The sequence below is a fragment of the Uloborus diversus genome, chromosome 5 (assembly GCF_026930045.1).
Source record: "Uloborus diversus isolate 005 chromosome 5, Udiv.v.3.1, whole genome shotgun sequence".
Classification (NCBI taxonomy): Eukaryota; Metazoa; Arthropoda; class Arachnida; order Araneae; family Uloboridae; genus Uloborus; species Uloborus diversus.
In genome coordinates, this window is record NC_072735.1 from 164,033,097 (window position 1) to 164,055,654 (window position 22,558).

Genomic DNA, 22,558 nt, shown 5'->3' on the forward strand with positions numbered 1-22,558 from the left:
TTGTTTATCTTTTCATCATTGTCATTATTATAATTATTATTATTTGGGCGATTCTCGAAAATATGTCCCGTGCGTAACGCTAAGTTTTTTTTATTTTATTCAAGTTACTATTCATAAAATATGGGATTAACTGTTATGCTTTGATAGTATATTAAAGAATGTATTATTCCGCAACAGCGTTACTTTTTGAAGGCTTTAGTTAGCTGGAAAAAGAAACTTAACGTTACTCACGGTACACTTTTTTAGGAATCGTCCATTTACTAATAGGAAACATTACATTGTTGGTGGAATGGCTGACTGATTTAAGAGAGAAAAAAAAACGGGAAAAGTTTAATCTTTAGTTTTTACTGATAAATTTTGCTTTTTGCAGTTATAGCCAACGCAGTATTTTGTCTTACTGCAGTCGGACCCCGATTTAACGAATTCATCGAGACGAAACTTGTATACGTTCAATCGGGGTTTTTCGTAATATCGGGGTGATAAAAATATTTCAAAAAATTTGAAATGTAAAACTACTCAGTAATAGATGTTTGAACAATTTCCTTAATACTTAATTCAAAATAGTTCTCTTTCGACTTTATGGAGAGAATAAAATACTGTGTCTTTTGCAGCCTGCTGCATGAAATATGTTTTTACAGATTCCAGGCCATGGAAAGCATTTGAAAAAGTAAGTTTTAATGGGAGCTTCACCATCGCTTTCAGCATCAAAATCACTATTCGTTGGTTGCCTCCTTGCCTGTCCAAAATCGCTGATTCGAAAAAAAAAAAGTATTTTTCTGCTTTGGATAATATGGATTTAGCGTTTAGAAAACATTCCAATATTTCCCAACTCAAATTAAAGAAAAAAAAAATTTTTCTTGTCTGTCAAAATAATTTGTTAGTTCGGAGTTTATTATTCGTTAAACAAGGGTTTCTGTCTTTATTTTAGTTGGGGGGGGGGGGGAGAAAAAGTCGCTCTATTGCGAAATTCGTAAAAAAGAGGTTCGTTAAATTGGGGTCCGACCGTATTAATATTTTTAATAGGGAAAGAATATTGAGGCAAAAATTTGTGTGTGTGTGTTTTGGAAGTCGCAAATCCAAAATCCAGTTTTTCAGAAGTGCTGCCAAACTAACGGAGCAATTTCTGAAAATAACTAGTAATTTTGTCGTTGCTATTAGATAGATCCAACTTATTTTGAAAATAAATTTTTAAAAAATGCTGTAGTTATCAGTATAGATTTAAATCAAGAATCAAAGACTTGAGACGAGCTTAACAAGATGTTTGTATGAGAGGGAGTGAGACCATCTCTTCTCATTTTAAGCGAATAAAAATCAGTTGCTTAGAACATTCTGATTCATTATTCAACACATTAATGCAAAAACTAACATTCTCTACAAAGCATCGAAAATAATATCTTCTCATTCATAAAATGTAAAATATTTCACCATTTCTCATAAATATTCATGTAGTACCATAGCTTTAAATAAGTAAATAACTGAATGTATAGCATTTGTTATTGTAAATTTAATTATTTTGTCTTCCAGGCAGACAAAACAGCTGTAGGGATTTTTTAAGGGGGGGGGGGACATGCAATATACGTTGAGATTTACTTTCAAACTACTTTATTTTGTTTCAAAATATAGAACTACGTACATTGAAAATTTGGCAGTGATATATTTACATTAATTATTTGTAACTCATTTCTTTATAAAAGAAGGGAAATAATCAATTTTTATTCTTACACTTCTTTTGAATTAATTAAAAGTATACTCTGTATTTTTTTTTTTTTGTTATAGCTTTACATTTCCAAAAAATGGGCTTTAGTTATTTTTTAAATTTTGATGTATATCTTGTTATGCGTGGGTGCTTCAAAGCCGTTTTCAAAAACTGCTTCTTTGAGTCTAGGGACATAAATTAATATCAAACACATTTTTAGTTACATTTATAATCATTTAATTAAACCCACCGTAGCTATTACTATCAGAAAAGGTATGTATGAAGTTATCCGATAAAGGCCTCCAAGTGTACAGTTTTTGTTACAGTATCATCAAAATTGGCAACTTTTAAAAAGATTACTTCAAAATTTTTCATAGTAAAACATGTTAGGAATTTATTTCTCATTCTTGTTTTTTTTTTTCAAATATTATATTAAATTGGATTTTGTAGTGTAACTGCTTTAATGAGTGTTTTTGCTCATTTTTCTATCGAAAGTGAGCATGTTCTTTTAAAATGTCTCATAAAACGAGTTTTTTTTCTTAAATTTTAATCGATTAGTTAATTTATTATTACTGTTTCAATTTTTCAAGGCTGCAAAGGTGTTGCTTTTCCATCACCAAAGTGATATTGACGGACACATTCTTGAAAAATGAGAGGGGGGGTGGGGTTGGAACTTTTTACACATCCTTGGCGACGGCCCTGCTTATCTCCCATTGAAAGTTATACTCTAGTGCTCTACATTCTGGAATGTCGTATGGAAATATGTTGAAAATGACTTCTCTGGATACTGAGAATTCAAAGTGAATTATTATACAATATTTCCTTCCTTTTTGGCGAACCATGATATATTGCTTGTTGAGCACTGTTTAGTGTTACATGAGTGAAATGATTCGAGGGCGCTAAAATTTGAGGGAGCAAGGATTTGAGTGCACCACCCTGGGCCCTCACTGCCCCCTGCTCTTATTAAGCTCCCCCATTCTGCACAAACTATGAAGTTAAAAAGACGCCTTAATGCCAAGGTCAGGCAGTGGCGAACTATATCTTGACCTCACTTAGGCTCAAGACCCCCCCCCCCCCCTTTAACTCACTTAGCACTTCCGAGGTACCATTAATTTAAAGTTAATTGCACTGCAATATTAATAACTCCACCTTCTGTAAACTTCAATGGATTACATAACGCGCTTTAAACTTAAAAATGAAGAAAAAAATCGAAGGTGCACAGGTGGCAAGGGCGCACGGGCTGGAAGGCATTCACTTTGGTTTAGGATTCCCCCTTTCCCCCAAAATACATATCAGTGTTTAGGTGCTGCAAATTCAAAGTTAATTACAGTACAATATTGGGACTGGCTTTTGCAAAAGCTTTAAAATGGATTGCTTCACACGCTTTAAACATGAGGTATAAAAACGAAGGCTCACAGGTTCGAGGGCGTAAGGATTCACTAGCAGAAGGCTCGTTTCAGACGCAAAACAAAAAAACATGCCGCACAAGTGCAAGGGTGCACAAACCAGGGGGCGCACCCCCCTGACAAATGACCTTTGTCGTTCGGTATACATTGCGAGGACTTTTCGTTCTTCTTTTATGCACTGATGAAGGGGCTTGCATTTGACAGCCCCGAAACAGCTGTTTGCTGAGTTTTTAACTCTGTTTTATTACTTTATTTGTACTCAATGCACGTTGTTGTCGTTTTATTCATTCCATAGTACAAAGTTTTCGACTGCTTTTTTACAGGAGTAGTAATGCATGACACAATCAGATAAATTTAAACATTTCACATCTAATATGTTAATATTTGTTCGTTACTTTGTTAAGAAGAAATACTTTGAATGAGGAATAAAAACTTGAACAATATTTACATATATAATTCATTCGGTAGGACTTTTTTAGAAACTCTTTTTTGGTTTTAATGTTGTAAAAATCCTCACAAGCTGATTCAATATTAATTTTACAAGTATATGTTTCAAATGACAAAGTAATTAACAAAAATAATTCTTCACAGTTATTTACTACTAGACTTTTTTGGTCATCTAATCAAATTTATCTTTTTCCGGGACCTGAAGTAAACCCGCTGGATTACCGAGATTTTGCCTTAAATCCGGGACTATCCCGGTCATACCGGGACGTCTGGCTAGTTTAACTATACACCCTTTTTTCTAACGTTTTAGAACATTTTTTGTCTTGTCTAGAATTTGTCGTTATAGCATCAATCTAATTCCGGGGTTGCCGCCATTTTTGCTTTTTTTTTTAGTAATAATTCGTCAATTATGTCTGTTGTGTTTTGGTGGTCTTTTTCAGCTTATTTAGCCATTCTGCGTTTTAGCTTTTGCCGCCAAGAAATGTCACCAAGCCGAAAACGTGCCAACGTATGGATTATAGTAAAGTTGTTCCGACTGAGCTATAATTAATGATACCACGAAGAAACAACACAATGTGCATAAAATAAAACGCAAAGTGCTAAAAGATCAAACAAAACTATAAACCGTCGTGGTCTTTCCCTGGACGTAACAATCTAAATGAAGTTACCGTTGCCAATTAACCTTTTAGAAAAAAGCTTTTCAAACAATTTAAAAAAAAAAAGTTCAAGAGCGATTCTACTTCTCGAGTATGAAGATGATTAAACTAATCCATATATTTCAAAGTTACTTTAAATGACTGAACTCATTTTGGTAGTAATAGGATTGCATAATGTAGAGTTTGAAGACAAGTTTCGAAATCATGTGCACAAGCTTTAAAATATGCTTCTGACAAAAATTTCAGTTTGTTAATCATGACCGTAGACTTTACTTACTTTTTCTGAACTTTCCCCGTGGTTATTAATTTGCTCTAGTAGAAGTGTTTTTTCTAAAGATTATTTGTTTATATTATGGCAGAGCCATGTGGATTAAGAGGTGGTTGTTTTTGCAAGTGGTTGAGGAAGTTCGAAGTTGAGGAACCTGAAGTGTTTTACATTTCAGGAGCACAACATTGGTTTTGGCATCGTATTGAGGTTTGGAGAGGGTATAGCTCCTTTTCTTTTTTTTTTGTTGAAAAGTGTGGATAAGATTGGAATACCACAGAATTTCATGTTAAAAAGAATGTGACATTTATTAAATCAATATTTTGAAGACTTTTTTTTACAGTTATCTTATATATATATGTCTCTCTCTCTCTCTCTCTCTCTCTCTCTCTCTCTCTCTCTATATATATATATATATATATATATATATATATATATATATATATATATATATATATATATATATATATATATATATAGGCTGACAAAAATAATTTTGTCATACATAATACATTATAACTTCAATGCTAATGAAAATTTTACGGCCAAACTTAAATTTCAATGGCGCAGTCTGCGCCATGAACACCTAGATGGGCACCCCTGAATTTTCCCCATGTGACACTACCTTTTTACGCTATGCTCTACAACTGGGAGTTAACTATAACCAATTTCTTATATGTTAGTATTTTCATGATTAGACGACTTAAAAAAATAATGGCCTTCCCCAATACTGGGTGTTAATTGATCTGAAATGTGCTAGTCACTCGTTGTGCGCATTGCTTACTTTGCTCCACTCCCTTTGCCGCAGCAAATCTGATTTTACCACCAAAAACATCGTTACATTTAGCAGAACCATTAGTTATACGAAAAACGCAATTTATGTTATTATCTTTTGCGATCGAGCATGTCTGTAAGCTAAAGATACATATTGACTTACTTTTCCTACAAATTCTTCGTAAAATTTCTCAAATATGATAAAATTTTCAGATAACGGATACTCGAATTCGACTATAAATGCGTCTCATCGGCTTCAAATGAAAATTGAGACTTCGTTCGCTCTGTCGGCGAGTTATGACATTGCTGACCACATTTGCTGATTAGTATCGCAACAATGTACTAACTACTAAGATGTGTTGCCTTTTGCGATCGTAAATTAAAAACAATGTGTGAATTTTATGTTGTTGAAATTTCGTTTTCCTTAAGTGTAAAAAAGAAAACAGCATTAATTTTAAAACTATATTTAATTCGAAAAAAAAATAAATAAACAGAAAGAAAAGGCGAAAAAAAAACCGCGTACATATGTACAACTCCGAGCAAGTATTAATATGGAGGAAGCACGTCTAATCATTGGCTAAGCAAAATCTTGGGCACAGAGCTCAAGTCACGTGACTCAACATTGACGAATAGTTAACACGTTTTCCATGAAACTAGGGGAAGAAACCGGATTTCTTCCAATGCTTTTCTTTAAAATTTATCACGTGACTTGGGGGTCCTTTTACGAATGAAAGTCTTTGCTCCCTTCATTTCTTCTCATTGAGAATTCTCGATGATGTACACACAATTTGACCTCCCAAACCCCTCTCGCTTCTGCCCTGAACATGAGTAACTTCCAATATTATTCCGTGAATGCTAAGTTGTATTTCTTAACTTTTATTTTGCCTTTCTTTGTAACTTAGTTCAATGACATGGTGAAAAAAAAACACGAAGAAAGAAAGAAACAAACAAGTACTGATAAAACTACGTACGTCTGTGAAATAAATGCAACATTGTAAATTCTATTTATATTAGTTCTATTCCTCCTAAGTTTTATCGCTAGCAGCATATGCCAAAGATAAAGGCAATTACCGCAAAAGTTTTTGACATCTGGAATTTTTATGTCGTTTCGGGTTAAAATCATTGTCTTACTTTCCGCAGAAAATGGCTGTTTTTTTCCACCCAATTCCTTTTTTGTTTCCTGATGTTAAGTATAAACTTTTTTTTTCAACATAAAGGAACGTAAAAAGGGATGAGATTGTACGTTAAATACCAACTTTCTAACGGTCTCTTTCTCCAGCTACGTTCTTCAAAGATGAAAAAAAAAAAAAAAAACTCATTTGAAAGATTGCCTTAAAAGATTTCGTATGGCTCTACGTGTTTTGTTTTCATTAGTATTACAGTTTCTAGCTATTGTACATTAATGCTCTTTTAAGATAATTTAAGTGTTTTCAGTGTTAAGTTATTGTTTTAATAGTAATTTTTTTGGCACAATTCTAGGGACGCAAATATTGACACAATTCTTGGAAAATATTTAATCTTGTTGTCTATACGTTTTTTTAATTTTTCACTTTTTGCAATAAAGTTTATTCATATATGCATAAACGTAAAACATGGGAATTTTTACTCTCGAAGAAGCAAATAAATGGAATTACAACTGTAAACTAAGATATTTCACTAAAATCTTTTATCGAAATAAAAGGCTAGTTATGTTGTTACTTACAAAAAAAAAAGTTTTAAATACATTCAAATTGAGCTTAAGGTAGTGCAGCTTCACCCCGTTTATCCGGCATTCATATATCCGGATCAAATTTGTGGAAATAAAAGAAAAATATATTCACACAAATAATAATTTTAGATTAATTATATGAACTATATGTGCACAAACATATGCTTTTTACATTAATAAGGTATGCCATTTCTGCATAGATTGCGCAAATAATTAATAGGAATCTAGAGGGAACTCTGTGAACTTCGGAGCGTCCGTTAGTCCGAAACCACTGCTGCTAAACTGTAAATTATAAAGTATTAAATCTTTACTAAAAATAAAGCTGAAAGTCTGGATCTCTGTACCGCGCATAGTGCCTAGACTATTCGGGCGATTTTCATGGCACAAAGTTAGTTTGTAGCATGGGGGTGTGCACTTCGAAGCGATTTTTCGAAAATTCGATTTTGTTCTTTTTCTATTCCAATTTAGAGAACATTTTCCCTAGCAGAATTATCATAAGATGGACGAGTAAATTACCAAGTTATCACAAGTTGGAACCGTAACATGGGCAAGCCAATTGGCGAGAAATTCACCACACATTATTTGTAAATATACAGGCGAACCAAAAGACCTTTTAATTTTCCACTACGAGCAAAGCTGTGCGGCTTTAATTAAAGGTACTCCTGCTTATTTGAGGATTTGTTTTGTTTTCAGTTCTCAAAAGAAATTTAAATGTGTGCAAAAGTATGAAATAGAGATATTTCAAATTATCCAATCACGCGAATTCGATCCAATTCCTTAAGAATTTAATTGACGTTGAGAGTGCAAAACAGTAATTTCCTGCAGAGAATACTGTAAGAATACTTTCTACTACATCAGTTCAAAATAGTCTTCCATATTATCATTGATTTAAAACGAATACCAACTTCAGTAATGACTTGAGGCTATTTATACGTTGCGTAAACCCAATTTCAGATTTTCATTAATGTATTTCTTTAAAACATAAATAAATGCGATTTTGCATTTCAATTAATACCAATTATTTCAATTTTCAAAGTATCGTTTGCGAAAGGAGTTAATTAAAGACAATCTTCTAATTCCAGAAGAACGCGTCCGAAAATTACATCCACGTGTAAAAGATTATTTTTTAAATTTTTTCCATGAAATAATATTCAATTAATATTAAAATTAGAAGTATTCTTATGAATATATAAAGGTGCTAATCAGGAATAATAAATTACCGTTAGAATTTTTTTTTAAATGCTCCTCTAATTTTTAACTTTCGGTGTTGATTCTAAAAGCGCATTTCCCAAGGGAAATGAATCTTGTCATTTTCTAATTAATTTCTTAGTTGAAAATTGGGAACTCAAAAGCTTTCCCTTTTATCTAGTTACATGAATTAGAAATTCTGCATTGGCTGTTTTCTGACACAAATTTAGGGAAAAATCTTTTACAGCCTAATGAATGCCTGATAAATTGCATAAGTAAATAACTTTAAAACATTACCCTGTATTAATATCGAAGCTGCGATGTTTCATGTTTTGTTTTACACTTGATAAAAATTTCGTAACTATGACGTTTATAGGGAAAATATTATTATTATTGTATCCTACAATTTCTACACTGTAAGGTAATTTTGAAATATCGCTAAAAATATCCCGGCGAAATTCCGGGATTTTGTGAGTCTCTACTAGGTTACTATGAAAAACAAGTGTATTTGCAAATGTTTTCGTGAACCGCTATGACTTGAATGAATGCAGACTTCTCACCAAGGAAGAAAAAAACTTCGCTATTAGTGTTAAGATATCGTCTCCTCAAAGCCTCATAACTATATCTTACTGTTATTCTTGGGATTACTTGCGTAACTGCTGCTCTGAGCAGCACGGCGTGCACAGAAGTTTTCCAGGGCCCTTCAGACCAGGGGCCCTTCAGAACCGACTTTTGCGGGCCCCTTCCATATTGTTTACCCCTATGTCTCTACATATAATTCACTCCTCATTTTAAAAATCTCGGGCCCGGGCCAACAGGTGTCTTTTCTTCTCCCTGTACACGCCCCTGACTCTTAGATGACTATATACTCAGCCTCTTCATTAGGTGTTTCACCTTCATCTCAGTTACGCCACTTTCAGATTGACTGAGCACCGAACAAGGATGAAATGCAGCCTCTGCATAGTTTGATTTGACAAAAATGGCTGGCATACATGAGCTTATAGGCACTTGTTTGCGATTCTGCTGTTGCTTCGGCCATATTTTCTTCGGGAGCTTTTCAGGTATTTTTGGCAAGAAGTTTTCTTAATAATTTCAGCTAAGTTTTCTTGAAAAAGTTTATCCCAGTAACATTACTGTCTTTTATTGGGAATGTTTCTGCTTTAGTCGGAAATATTCTAGGTTAATTTCAGAAATATTTTCGCGGGAAAATATCCTACCCTTTGCTTGATATGTTTCTGATTGAAGTTAGGCACACTAGATGCCCCTCATTTTCCAGGATCTTTCCCGAATTATTTTAGTGTAACGTTTCATAGGAAAAACCTTTCATCTGGTGTTTTGATTAAATAAATGCGGACGTTTAAAAGATATAATTATCAAACCAAGAGACAATATTAGCCGTAATTATTATTCCCAAACTATTTATCAATTTGGAAGATTGGAGCTACGCATCTATGACGGAATAGGAAATATGGAATGTAAATTCAAATCAAACATTTAATAATGTGTGCCCCATTTTGAAACGGTCGTGATAAACATAAAAACAGGATCGTAAAAGAAAAATTTTTGTTTACTGCAAAGCTGCTCAACCTCGAAAAAAATATTTTTAACAAGATATTTCTATTCTAGTTCGTATTGCTGTTTTAAAAATTCGACGACTGCAATTCCTTCTTTTTTAGCACACACATTTTCAACGTCTGAGGGTAGCAATGGAAGTAAAGCCATAAGCTGAAACTCGTTTACTAAAGGTGAGCCTGAACTAATTCTGAACTCATTGAGCACTAATGAAATCAAGAGAATTGATGAAGGTTTAGTCTTACAACGCTGCTTCACAAACTATGTAATAGAGAAAAAAATAGGATGGAATCGAAAGATCATAATTAAATATTTGTTTTTGACACATAAACTTTTTGCTCTCATTTTCCGTTATCGGGAGTTAGTCCTCAAGTCCGGCAGAGTTTTAAGAAAAGTCACCAATTTATAGAATTGGCTAGGAATGATACTACGCTACTTCCACGTCTGCATGTAGCAGGACAATCATCTTCAAAGCATGTTGAAGATGTCTTCCATTTCTTACCGAAAATCACCTTATTTGGCGACTTTTCTTAAAATTTCGGCTGACTATAGGGACTTATATTTCGAAAACGGAGAGACAAGGGCAAACATTGTATCCGTTTAAAAGCATGTTTTACTATGCTATCTCGGTATTTCGGTATCTATGCTCGGTATTTGTTTAGATGTTTTTTATTATTATTATAGCTAGTATAGTTTCTTAGTTAAAGGGGAAGCAAAAAACCAAACATCTTCTTTCAACCATTCTCTAAGAGTTTTAAGATATTCCAGATGGGGAAAAAACTGCAATTGCATAATATCTTCAAACTCAACAATGCCCATGAATATTTTTAACAAATGAGAATTTTTTATTCAATTAAAAAAATTAACCATTTGTTCAAAACGAAAACATTGTTTTCGAGTCGCTTTTAGGCAGAAAATGTTTGATGTATGACTACCATATTGACAGACAAAATTATTGAAATAGGAAAATATATTCAGATCGCGCATCGTGCTGGAATATATTTTTTTTAAAAGAACAATTTGAACGGGTTGTTTCGTTATTTTTACTTGCAAGTTTTTGCTTTTAAATGCAGTTTCTTTCTTCTTTACTATTACTATTATTATTATCAACATCATCATCATTATTATTATTTATTTATTTATTTATTTATTTTTTGAGCTAATCGGCAAAATTGAAAGCGTAACTTACAATCACGCAAAAATTTTATTCTCTACTAATTGTAAATCATTTTAATATAGGTTTCATCAACTTAGAAAATGACAGCCTTTTTTTTTAAATGCATTATGCTTTTTATAGATAAAATGCTGGTCAAACATATTGTAAATCATTAATTGCTTGTTTAAAAATTTCTTCTCTGGAGTTATAGTCATCTTAACGTCACTGCAAATTTTTAATAATTGACAAAAATTTGTTTCAAATTTACAGAAAATGTAAAAAAAAAAAAGAAAAAGAAAAACTTCTTCGTTTATTTTTATGGTTATGGGGAATGCAAAGGTAAACTGTAAGCAGGGAAATCAATTCATTCTTCTTACATATTAGTATCCATTGCAATTTTTTCTTGCATCCTAAACAAAAGGTAAATAAAGAAGAAAGCAAAGAATTTAAAAAAAAAAGCATCATCTACTAAAGAAGAAAGAAAATGAAACAAAATGGTAAAGTTCCCCTTTTTGTTGAGTTTTCAAATTTGGAAGTTAATACTCAAGTACAATATTTTTTTTAACTTTTTGGTATTAAAGTCTTCACCGAAGGCAACTTTCCATCAAAAAACCGTTAAAACACCATTTAAATAACAGTTAAAAAAAAAAAAGCAAAAGCAGCGGTGAAATTTACTCCTTTTTGTTTGGATTTTTAGCGTAATAGTACGATTGGAGGAAATTATCTGAAGTATATAATGATTGTGAGTTTCAAGTCTTAAACAATCGACTCGAAAATATTTTTTTCGTAACACACCACACACCATTCCCCACACATATATTTTGAGTTACAGTTTTTCTCATGACTATTATAGGATGCTCGAAAGAGCTTAAAGTAATGTTACCCATTTGAAATCCTCTTCCTAAAACATTGTGAGCTAAATCTTGATACGACATTTTATTTCTTATGTGTTATTTTATTTGTGGTAGTATACTATGAAATAAACGCAAGAAGAATGGATGGAACGCAATAGCTATGAAAAGTAATAACCAGTCTTAACATTATCTTCTGCAACGTTTTTTTACTTTCAATAGCACTGCCCAATGGTAAAAAAACTTGAGTCATCTTTTACTTACAGTATTTCTTTCCGCTGATATTTTGTGAACTAGATGTTGAGAAACAATTTATCCGGACCGTGATATTTCTTCTTTTTAGGCGTTTTCGCTTTGTTAATGAGTGTATGTGGGCTTTCTTTTTTGGTACTGCAATTATTAAGTATTTGTTTATGAGTCGCAATATCAAGTTGTTTACTTAAATGGTCGCATCATGAGAAATTAAAAATGTTTTTAATCTTAGGTTCTTCAAAATGTACTACACCATACATAAAATTTCACCTTGTTTTCAATTCGTCTTAGGCTAATTCATCTGAAAACATTGGTTCCATGTTTTTCTTTCTTTCTTTCTTTCTTTCTTTCTTTTTTTTTTTTTTTTTTGCATTCTTGTTGCGAGAAGTGAAAGAAAATTTGCATTCTCTGGCAGTTGTATTGTCTTTCCTTGTTTTCATTCTCTTGTAGAGCAGTTCGTTTGTCTCACGAGAGGATCTGCTTTGTACGAAATGTTTGTTGACAAAATGGTTTTTCGATGCTGAAATTCAATTGTAGTATTTTAAATTTGCAACCAAAAAGCAGTGTTTTCTTTTCGTTTTAAGTCGTTTCTTGAAAAGCAGCCCGAAAACTTTCAAATTCTTTGTTGTCTATAGTCAAAGATGAAGCTGATTCTGTTCCTTTGATATAGTTTCCCTTCCAGTTGTAAACAAATACGAAACTTCATTTTGTCTTTTCGTGTTTGTTTATTTTCTCCTGGTGCTTTTAAGGCATGGTGTCTGAAAGCAAAGAAAGCTACACATCTTTTAAGAGTACTCGAAAAAGTAATTTACATTTCATCGTAAATGAAAAGCAAGCAATTACGTTTACTTGTAAGTTGAAATAATTGATTACATAGGAAAATTTTTAAGAGTCTCCGTAGTCAAAAGAACTACCAGAATTTTAAATTTTTAGCGTATTTTCAATTGAATTCTGACATTAATAAAAGTAGTTTTTTCATATATTACCGTCATTCTAGTTTTTTGTTTGAAAAGACTTGATTTAATATATTACTAAAAATTATTTTTAAAACCATTTTTACTATGCTATGTGTGTGTTTTTTAAATTTTACGAGCTATTTTAGTGTGAATTTTCGTATCGCAACATAATGTTTGCATTTGTTTTTTAAAAACAATGAAATATTTAAATATTTTTCTTTTTGTGAAAGAGCGTAAATTCTAATCTCATGTTCTGCACGGTCCCTAATAATTTTGAACTCGAATATCTTCTTGAATTTTGGTCGCAAATGTTTCAAATTTTTTGCGTTTGAATTGTTTTGTCAATGGAGATTATTCTCCTAAATGCATTGTCAGGGTCTTGGTGACCGTATAAAAAGTTAGATTTCGTATTTATTTTACTAATTTTAGTTTTCCCCTCAAACTTTTCATATCTTAATTCTGCATCTTATTTTGACCATTTTTGCATTTGGAAGTCTGTTTACGGATTAACGGTTAAGAAAGTAGAGATCTTACAGAGTACACGAATACACGCTGTATATAACTTAACCATAGCAACTACTTTAATAACACAAGCAATAACTTTTGCCTGTTATAACTGCACCGTAAAATTGGGTAACTTTGGGACACTTTTCAAAGTTTTACTCCTTTCCTATCTTTATTTGTAATGTTAAGACGCTTAAAAACCATTAATATGTCAGTTGAATATTTTTCTTACAAGATGGCAAAAGAATAACTCTAGTTGCTTTGGTATTTCATGAAACAAAATTTCATTTGTACCAATCTTACCCCATTGATTGGGGTAACGTTGGAACAGTGCTTTATCCCCATTAAAAACAGTAGGAAACATAATTTTGTACCAATGTTACCCTACTATTAAAATATATTTGCATTATCTGCATTAGAAACAGCAAGTGAAATGAGTTTGTATCAATCCTGGAATATTATATTTAGCAGGTCATAAGAACAATACATTCTACGTAATTGGTAAACTCAAGATTACAGATATTATTTCAAACTGTGAGTTTAAATGTTACTAAACAAACAGATAATGAACCATATATTATTTAAACACTTTGTATAGCTAAGATTTTGTCAACCGAAGCCTAAAGATCGCTGTAAATTTGCAGCTTCTTAAGATTGAAAATTTCTCAGTCCCAAAGTTATCCCTTGAATAGATTAAAATTGTAAATGTAGAGGTTATAGAACACAGAATTTATAATAACACGGTTACTTCTATTGTATCACTTCAGGAGGTATTTTTCAATGTGTATACAGATCTTAGTGTAATTTGGTGTGCGCAGTTCTGAGGCGTAAGCAAAATTTTCAACAAAACAAGAATTTTCAAAAAAAAAAAAAAAAAAAAATGGCTGCAATAACTTTGCATTTACAACAAGTGCAATGGACTTGTTGGGTTTTGACAACTGCCGTTAGGTAGCTGCACAATACAGGTCTACTCAACAGAAATGATTTCAGACTTAACTAAGGCAATGTATCCCGCAAAGAACCCAGTAATTTAAAAATAATTTCCCACTGTCCCAAAGTTAGCCACTGAGTCCCAAAGTAATCCCGTTTTACTGTATCAAATATGAATGGCAAGCTTTAATGTCTTTAAAAAGTTTTTTTTTAATTTTGAAGTATCTTCCATATTAATTTATTTAACTGCATTTATTTGCGAAACTTTTCTTTCACACACTGTACCAAGCTCCTGGTTTCATAAGCAAGACAAGAAATGATGAACTGCTCTTGCGGGGAAACAATTTTGCTCAAACTTTCTCACCTGACTGATTGATTTCCGAGCAGCGTCCATTTATCAAAAGCTGAGATTGGGAAAGTAGGTTCAAACTTGCTTACCTTCAAGAAACGCATCTTTTATCTTGGTAGCTAGTTATTTTTCTCTCATAGGAAGAAATTTCGAAGTAATTGAGAGCTAAAGTGTGCAAAACTATTAAACGTTAGTTACATTTTTTAAAAATGACCGCATTTCTCGCATTTCATAATAATCTTTGAAGTGTTGTATTACCAGTCTATTATTTGCAGTATTGTTTAAGCGGATATTTTCGATGTTACGCTTGAAAACCTGCATGGCTTGGATAGGAGTTAAAAATACATACGTAGTGTTTTTCTTGTTGCAAAAAAAAAAAAAAAAAAAAATTGGGGCCGTTTCGACAGTTAATAGTTGTTCTTGTGCAATGTTTAAGGAAAAAAACAACATCAACACCGTTAAAAAAAAGGCAGACACGCGTTTATGGATTACAAAGGAACCCCAAAACACATGCCTTCATTTTTTAGCCTGCTTTCTGGGTAAAAGTTTTAAAAAAGACATAGAAGAAGGCTCAATGAATCTTTAAAATATCGCTAAAAACAAAATAAAGTTAATAATAAAAAAAAATAATTTGAATTTTGACATCTTGAATTCAAATTATGTTTTTCGCAATCACGAGTGTGTGTATGTAGGCGTGTGTGTTTGTGTGTGGGGGGTATGTGTGTAGGGGTATGTGTATGTGTGTAGGCATATGTGTTTGTTTCTGTGTACAGGCATAAGTGTGTGAGTAGTTGTGTGTATGAATGTGAGTGTATGTGTGGGGGGGTTATATATGTGTGTGTAGGCATGTGTGTTTGTGTCTGTGTGCAGGTATGAATGTGTGGGGAGTTGTGTGTATGTGAGTGTGTAGGTGTGTGTGTGTATGTGTTTGTGTATGTGTGTAGGTGTATGTATGTGTGTGTAGGCGTATATATGTATAAGTGTGTAGGTGCGTGTATGCGTGTAAGTGTAGGATATTGACGAAACCGGGAGACGGTTTTCGCTAGAGGTGTAGCATCGTGAGGACCCGGTCAACGGTGATCCTGCAGAGGGTGGCGGTGGGAAAATAAAATCAAAGGACATCAAAACAGTCAAATGAGAACAATAAGCAATCGTGATTGCTGAAAAAATAATTGAAGAACTATTGAAAAATTAAAAGTTGAAAGTACAGTACTGAGATGCTGAAAATGTATGTCGGTATGCCCATCCCCCCCCCCAACAACTTTTGAGTAAATAGGCCGATTTGAAAGAACTTTTTTTTTGTTCGAAAGATCTCTACAAAGACGCTTCATTCCCATATAATTTGAGAAATTTTTTGTTTAATTTTAATCAGAGTTCAAAAAATAAATAAATAAATAAAATTAAATTAAAAAAAATCTTGATGAAGAACATATATATATATATATATATATATATATATATATATATATATATATATATATATATATACATATATATATATACATATATATATGTTCTTCATCAAGATTCACATTTGATATCATATATATATATATATATATATATATGTTCTTCATCAAGATTCACATTTGATATCATATATATATATATATATATATATATATATATATATATATATATATATATATATATATATATATATATATATATATATATATATATATTCTTTTATTTGAACAAGGTTACGTCCGATTTTGAACATTTCAAACTCCTTAACATTAACGCCTACGGGGATACTCAAAGACAATCTAGATCCCGAACTAAAAGGCGGATTTGCTTCAAACAAACTTTGTTGGAAGTGATGACCAACTTCCGACTTCAACTCCTAGAATTTTTAGGGATTCCGACGCCAACTTTTGTACTCTAAAATTAGGTGGACTCCCCGAACCCGACTCCGAAACATTTAGACAAGGAGGGAAAATGACTGACTTCGACTTTTGAGAGTTTGAAGAGTCCAATCCCGTCACTTTTATCCCAAAATAATTCTGACTCCCACTCCGCAAAATTGGCAGAGTTGCGGGATTAGAAAGTGACCGACTCAGAGTCGGAATTTTAAAACTTCAACTCCCGACTCTGAATACTTTACCCCAAAATAAGATCGACTCTGACTCCGCAGCCCTGGTTTTTACTGTAAAAGAATTATAGTTGATATGATTTGTTTTTACTTTCACTCTAAAGTTTTAATTAATGCATTTTATTTTTGGTAACTTCTAATAAAGCAAAATTCGGAGTCTATTATGTTTTGACACGTAAAGAGCTGCGCAGACAATTTTTTTTCTTGATGATGATGGAAATTATTGTTTTTATTTACTTTTTTAAAATACATTTATTTATTTTTTAGGTTTTTTTGGCAACAGGGAAGAATTAACGATTTTTTTTTTTGATAAAATATATTTATTTTAATGACCTTATTATTTTTCAATTCTGTTTTTTTTTTCTTTTTAAAAGCGGTTTAAGATTTTTTTTAATGGAAAAAACATTAGCTGTTTTGTTTAAAAGGTACTACTACTTTATTTGTTTATTTATTTTTTACGTATCATTTTTTTTTAGATGAAAGAGTCATATTTTGTTTCTAGAATTCAGCTTAAAATGTTAATAGGTATGTTTGACATAATTTAGTCTTAGCTAATTTAGAGAATACTGATCAGATACTAGACATTTGTTATTGGTGTACGGCAAATCAGGCTCGTTTAGTTTTGGTCGTATCTTCTTGTTAATGCTATTCTTCGCTTTAAAAATGAGCGTTAAGATAGTTAGCTAGGGTAATATTCTTTTTTTTTTTTTTTGAGCAATTGCATTGCTTATTGTTCTCACTTGACTGTTCTTATGTCCTATGATTTTATTTTCCCCCCGCCTCCCTCTGCAGCATTACCGTCGACCGGCTCCTCCCAAAGCTGCTGCTCTAGCGAAAACCGTCTCCAGGTTGATTTCATATCCTACACACACACGCATACATACACACACGCATGCCTACACACAGACACAAACAGATACGCCTCCATACATACACCTACCTATACACACATACACAAACATACACAAAACACACATACACAAACACACACACGCACACACATACCCACACACACACACATACACACGCACATGCCCACACACTCATACCTGCACACAGACACAAACACGCACGCCTACACACATACACAAACACACACGCACACACATACCCACACATACACACGCACATGCCTGCACACAGACCCAAACACGCACGCCTACACACACATATACCCCCCCCCACACACACACAAACACGCACGCCTACATACACACACACAAACACACACTCGTGATAGCGAGAAACATAATTTGAATTCAAGATGTCAAAATTCATTTTTTCTTTTTTTTTCATAAGCAGTAACATTATTTGAACATAGGATTCCTCGACAAGAGAGTGCACATAGACAGTTCACTCATCACACATGAAAAGAGAGTAAAATATGAAAGGTGAGCCATAAAAAGGTAAAATGATACAAGTAAAAATGAAAATGTAAAATTGAAAAATTGTAAAAGTATCAAGTTCAAAAGGATATATTGCACAAATATAAAATGTAACATGCAGAACTGAAAAATGGTAAAAATATAAAGATCAAAACAAGAAAATGTAAAGCAAGTAAGAATTTAATAAAGTCAATCATTCTGTAACCTTTCTCTGGCCTTTCAGTATCTGTCATATTGTTTCCGGACTCTTCCGGGCATTTGCTGAGATGCACCGCATCCATAATAGTATCGCTGCCGCACAATGTACAATTTGGGGAAGAAAATATATTGAACCTAAAAAGATGTCTCGAAGCAAAAGAGGCAATCATGTTCTGCCTCTATACGAAAAGCTGCAACAGCGTATCTTCTAGGTGTATCAGGAAAAGCTAGAAGGGACTCCCTCCAGCCCTTATCTTTAAGCTGTAGAGTGTGTCTGGATCTAAAGTGAAAATTCATTATTTGTTTTATTTGCGTACTACAGTGGAATAAAGGACTGGATTCCGTAGAATGGGGTGGTTTCCTTTACTACTACTAAAAGTACTACTTTTATTCATTAAAATGGATAGAATGAGCAAAAAAAAAAAACATGGACCCAGAAAATATTTTCATTTTCTCAACAGTTTTTTTTTTAATTAATTTTTTAAAATGTCCGATTTTTCAAACAAAGCGTGGTCTTGATGACGTCACAAATGATGCACTTAGCTGCATCTTTCTACTGCGTTTCCACGTTATGATAATCAAGCAGCGAACTAAAATTGCGCTCTACGTTTGCTATCAACCATATCTTTGCCAATATACGCGGGTAAAGATGCGAATTAAATATTTTGCACTGTGAATGGCTACACTGAATGGCATTTCACCTTTTGTGATGTCATCGGCAGAAGCCGTTAACAATGAAAGCGCTCTGATTTAAGTATTTTTTTTTTTAAATATTAAACGTTTACAAATTTATCAAAAAATGGTCAGATCCTATGTTTTTAAGCACGTTCTTTCAGAATTTTTTTTTTAAATTTTGGAAACGACTCCATTTGTAGAATTTTTGTTCTCTTTTTTTGCTCGAAAATCAGTCATTTCATTGCCATATATTCCAGCCAGCTGGAACCCACTGCAATAATATATATATATATATATATATATATATATATATATATATATATATATATATATATATATATATATTTGTTTCTCCCAAGCATGTGTTAAAACATGCATAATTTTAACATACGCTTACACACAATTTGTTATTTTTGCTAATATGAAAAAAGTGCTCTTTCTATAACCCGTATTTGCAGAGAATTTCTCACTAATATTAAAGTCAAAAAATGTCAGTCTTGATAATTCTTCGAATGTTGTAAACCTGCTGAAACCTTTTTTTAACCAGTTTCATCTATGAAATTTTTATTTTAAGACTTACATAAAAATATATTTATCTTTTTACAAGCACAATAATCCAAGTAACTTGATTGTATAAAAATTTCATAACTTGGTGTTTTAGGATGTTCAAAAAAAAAAAAAAAAGTCTTAACATAAATTCCTCGCAATCGTTGAAAAAAAAATCACATATACCTTCACATCGAAAGGCAACCAGGACATGGTATAAGCGAAAAAAAACTATTAAAACTTCGAAAGTATGCGAAACATGCTTGGAAGATATATATCTGCAATCGCTTTACTTTTTTTAGACATAATTCTTTTGAAATTTCCAAGAGAAATCAAGTTCCTATGTCTCCTGAGATTTTATGTTCTCGCTTCTTGGGGGTGTTTTGATTGGATACATCTATCTTCTCTTCAAGCTCAATACTGGGCTTGAATCTTTACGCAGCCGACAGTTTGGGCTATTTTTGCAGTCGCAAGCTTTGCTGTTGAATTAGTTTTATAAGAAATATTTTTCATTCTAACGTTCATATTCTCATAACTTTTTGAGTTGTTTTAAACTGTTGCTTTATATAAATGTAGAACGCATAATTGTTGTGATATTAAAGTGATTTTTATCACGCTATTGGTAAAAGAAGTGCTCAAATATTTTCTTTGTGTGTGATAGGCGGTAAATCACAAAACGTTTCGTCTTTGCTTTAAAGATTTTACAATTTTTTTAAAGTCGGAATCTGAATTTATTTTGCACCTGATTTTAATATAGCTTTAATTAACACCCACTTAAACATTAAACAAGCAAAAATGTGTTTTGAAACTGATATTGTTAGTTCTAAGTTTGGAAGTGACATTTGTGTAAATACTAATAGTTACCCTACCCACTATTTTGCTTAAGAGTTCATATCTAAAGCATTTCGTTTTCTTTTGAAGCATCGTTTGCGCTGTGTGTGTATGTGTTTATAATATATTCGTAAAAAGAGGGAAGCCAGTTCTGGAAGTTTTATTTAAAAAACTATCTAGTTCTTCTGATAAAAAAGGTTTAAAATTTTCGAGTCCATGCTGGGTCTCGGATGCTATGGATCAGTATAGCACTTTTTGCCCCGAATCATGTCTAGGGTTTCCAATACCGAAATCTCGGTCCCGAATACCGGGGGACCCTGCAGGATATTTAGTGTGATTGATCCCGCGGGATTTTGTTCTAAATCCCGCGGAATTCCATTCAAACGTTTTCCAGGTTTTTCCGCTCATAAAACGATTATTTTCATAAGCATAATCTGAAGTTTGAATATTCTTCTTCGTGCATCTGCAAAAAGAGCACGAAAAACTGTGATGTGTCTTATATGACCAACGATGGATTAACCATTCAAAGAACACAATGGAAATAGAGTGTATTTTCCTGAGAATGAATTTGTATTCTTATTTGAGGTTTCAGTTTTCATACGTTCAGCAAGTGAGAAAATGCTCAAAACTTATATGCATTTTCGAAAACCATCACTAAAATTTAAAATCCAGTAAATTACGCTTTAGAAGAAATAGAGAAAGAATATTACACATTCCAAAACCCGCTGGAGTAGCTTGCATCTAATGTTGAAGCACGTCTGTAAGCTTAAGTAAATACACTCAGAACTTTTAAGTTACAAAGAGTGCACTTCAAAGAAGAAAGCAATGAAAAATCTGACATTATTTATACATTCGGCACGACTTTAAAAAGTACGACAGAAAGTTGTATGAAACACAGAATGACTCGTGTGACTATTTGGTAAGTTTAGCTGATCATGTTTTTGAATTTCTCTTTAAAGTGTGAGGTAAAATTAGCGAAATTATCCAAACACTTTTACTGATACTACGACTTGGTGAAATGGTGAATTTAAGCAGCATTCAACTCTTGTTGTAATGAATCAAATTCACAGATACAATGACCAACGTTTACAAAGCAAAACACATATCCAAGAAGCATTCGTTTTGTCCGAAATTCTTGAGCGAAAACCATAAGAAAAGAAAAATCTATTTCAGAAGGTGATGAAGTTAATGCGGATCTTTTTCAACAGGTTCACAATTATTTCATTTTAGTAAAACTAATTGCAGTGGAGTCACAGCACGTGTTTTCTTCAAGCGCATTATTTCTAGAGAAAAAATCTTTTAGCACCCCGTACGAGCGCCACCCTTTTGCTTACCAAATGATAATTGCTAATTAGGATCCGACTTTGCAGTGCTTTACAATTGCTGTACGAAATTAAGAAGACTATTAATTAAAGTAATAAAAACAGTCCTTCCTAAAAAGCACCACTTTTTCTATTTTACATAAAAATTTAATTTTTGGAAGAATGGGGGGGGGGGGTAGTCGACCCCGTGGGATCCCGCAGGATTGACTCCTTACAATCCGGAAATCTCGCGGGACTGAATTGGGCGCGGGATTGGAAACTCTAATCATGTCTTAGTAGTTAGATTCTCATTTACGCTGTTGGTTTCTCAATGAATTTTAAATCACTGCGTTCTGGGCTACTTACTCAAAGATTAATGGACAAGGCTGCTCTTCGTTTGAGTTTTCAATCAAAGTACGAAAGTAGCTTTCCACAATAGAAAGTAAAATGTAAGTAAAGCGAAATCTTTACTCGCTCACCAATAAATTTTTCTGAATGGTTAGGTTATATTCAAAAAATACCTATGTTTGATATTACTGGGAGATAGTACAACACAGTAATGCACAAATCATATTTCCATTTTTCCTGCTCAGTATCAGCATTTACCCGAAACAAAGCATTTCAACGTAGATTGCTTAGAAACATAAGAATACGTAAGATGTGCTGCTGCTATAGGTCAAAAGTTTCGCCAAAGTGTTGTTTCCCTTTTACTTAAAGGTGGCCTTTTGTGTCTGGTACAGAACATGTCTTTCGTTAAATTTCTATATTTCTTCCGTAGAGAGCTTTCATGAAAGAAAGTAGTTTACTCAAACATAAT